This window comes from Rhinopithecus bieti, unplaced genomic scaffold (genome assembly GCF_001698545.2).
Source record: "Rhinopithecus bieti isolate Rb0 unplaced genomic scaffold, ASM169854v2 scaffold_10548, whole genome shotgun sequence".
In the NCBI taxonomy this organism is placed as follows: Eukaryota; Metazoa; Chordata; class Mammalia; order Primates; family Cercopithecidae; genus Rhinopithecus; species Rhinopithecus bieti.
The window spans coordinates 1,002,981-1,005,992 of NW_016806834.1; positions in this window are offsets into that span (position 1 = coordinate 1,002,981).

A 3,012-nucleotide genomic window follows, 5' to 3' on the forward strand; every position below is an offset into this window, starting at 1 on the left:
AAAAAAAAAAAAAAAAAAAAATCAAAAAAATCAAAAAACAAAAAAAATTAGCCAGGCGTGGTGGCAGGTGCCTGTAGTCCCAGCTACTTGGGAACCTGAGGCAGGAGAATTGCTTGAACCCAAAAGGTGGAGGTTGCAGTGAGCCGAGATTGCACCACTGCACTCCAGCCTGGGCTACACAGCGAGACTTTGTCTCAAAATAATAATAATAATAATAGTAATAATAAGCTTGGAGTGGTGGCTCATGCCTGTAATTCCAGTACTTTGGGAGGCCAAGGCAGGCAGATCACCTGAGATCAGGAGTTCGAGACCAGCCTGGCCAACATGGTGAAATCCTGTCTCTACTAAAAATACAAAAATTAGCTGGGCATGGTGGCAGGTGACTGTAATCCCAGCTACTCGGTAGGCTGAGGCAGGAGAATCGCTTGAACCTAGGAGTTGGAAGTTGCAATGAGCTAACACCATTGCACTCCAGTGTGGGCAACAAGAGCAAAATTTTCTCAAATAAATAAATATACAAAGTAAACATTACCCAACTTCACTCTTTTCCCAAGTAACCTTCATTTATATCTTGTTGTGTCTTTCTAGACTGTTTTTATCCACATGCAAACAGAATTGTTTTATTTTTTGGAATGGAATCATGTTATATACAGTTTAGCAGCCTGCTTTTTGCTCTCAAATGTCTTGGCCCTCCTTTCCTGTATAGTCTACTTAACTTGTAATTGCTTCACGATATTCCACAGTACAGATATATTATGAACTATTTAACCTTTTTTTTTTTTTTTTTTTTAAGACAGGGTCTCACTCTGTCACCCAGGCTGGAGTGTAGTGGTGCAATCCGTGGCTGACTGCAGCCTCAACCTGCTGGGCTGAAGTGATCCTCCTGCCTCAGCCTACCGAGTAGCTGAGACCACAAGCACGCATCACCACGCCTGGCTAATTTTTATTTTATTTAATTAATTAATTAATTTATTTATATTTGAGATGCAGTTTTGCTCTCGTTGCCCAGGCTGGAATGCAGTGGCGTGATCTCGGCTCATTGCAACCTTCGCCTCAAAAGTTCAAGCAATTCTCCTGCCTCAGCCTCCCAAGTATCTGGGATTACAGGCATGCGCCACCATGCTCAGCTAATTTTGTATTTTTTAGTAGAGACGGGGTTTCTTTATGTTGGTCAGGCTGGTCTCAAACTCCTGACTCAGGTGATCCGCATGCCTCGGCCTCCTAAAGCGGTGGGATTACAGGCGTGAGCCACTGCTCCTGGCCTATTTTATTTTATATTTGAGACAGGGTCTGGCTCTGTTGGCCATGCTGCAGTGCAGTGGTAGATCACGGCTTACTGCAATCTCCAACTCCCAGAGGCTCAAGCCATCCTCCCACTTCAGCCTCCCCAGTCGCTGGGACTGCAGGTGCCCACCACCCAGCTAATTTTTGTATCTTTTGCAGACATGGGGTCTCACCATTTTTCCCAGGCTGGTCTCAAATTCCTGAGCTCAGGCAATCCGCCCTCCCCCCACCCCCCCAAGTGTTTTTTTTTTTTTTTTTTTTTTTTTTGAGAGTTTTGCTCTGTCACCCAGGCTGGTGTGCAGTGGTGTGATCACAGCTCACCGCAGCCTCAACCTCCTGGGTTCAAGCGATCCTCCTTGCCCCAGCCTCCCAAGTAGCTGGGAGTACAGGTGTGCCACCACGCCAGACTAATATTCTTTTTTTTTAAATAGAGACAAGGTCTTGTTATGTTGTCCACACTGGTCTCCAACTCCTGGGCTAAAGCAATCCTCCTGCCTTGGATTCCCAAAATGTTGGGATTACAGGTGTGAGCCACTGGACCTGGCCTAATCATTCTCTTATTAATGAAAAGTCTTCTGTTTCCACTGTTACAAATAATGCTGCAATGACAGTTATTTTTGTATATTTATGCACCTAAGTAGTTCTATAAAATGGAATCCTACAAGAGTTGAATTTTCAGTCAAAAAGTATGACATCTCATATTTTTAAAGTTATGAACAGCATTGCCCTCAAATAAGGGGCACTTCAATGCATATACCACTAATAATGCATGAGGGCCCTTCTCTCTCACCTTTCCAACAGGAGATACTATCAACCTTTCTAACTTGTGCCCAACTAATAGGGCAGAAAAGTTGTGTTGGTCTAAACTGGCTTGTTAATCTTTTTTTTTTTTTTTTTTTTTTTTTTTGAGACGGAGGCTCGCTCTGTCACCCAAACTGGAGTGCGGTGGCTGGATCTCAGCTCACTGCAAGCTCCGCCTTTCGGGTTCACACCATTCTCCTGCCTCAGCCTCCCGAGTAGCTGGGACTATAGGCGCCCGCCACCTCGCCCGGCTAGTTTTTTGTATTTTTTAGTAGAGACGGGGTTTCACCGGGTTAGCCAGGATGGTCTCGATCTCCTGACCTTGTGATCCGCCCGTCTCGGCCTCCCAAAGTGCTCGGATTACAGGCTTGAGCCACCGCACCCTGGCCTGTTAATCTTGCTTGTGCCTTTCCAATTCCATTTTTTGTGATATCACAATGTTAGCTTACTTAGTATTTACACCACAGAAACTGGCAAATGCTACAAATTAAACACACACACATACAAACACACACAACACAGTAAGGAAGGAAATATAAGTAGAAATTCCTGTTCTCGGCTGGGTGAGGTGGGCCATGCCTGTAATCCCAGCACTTTGGGAAGCCAAGGTGGGTAGATCACCTGAGCTTAGGAGTTTGAGACCAGCCTGGCCAACATGATGAAACCCCGTGTCTACCAAAAATACAAAAAAAATTAACCAGGCATGGTGGCAGGCACTTGTAATCCAAGCTACTTGGGAGGTTGAGCCAGGAGAATTGCTTGAACCCTGACGCGGAGGTTGCAGTGAGCCTAGATCATGCCCAGGCTGAGATCAGCCTGGGCGACAGAGCGAGACTTCCTCTCGAGAGGAAAATAAATAAATAAATAAATAAATAAATATTATCATTTTTTTAATTAAACTTTGTATTTTGAGATAATTACAGGTTC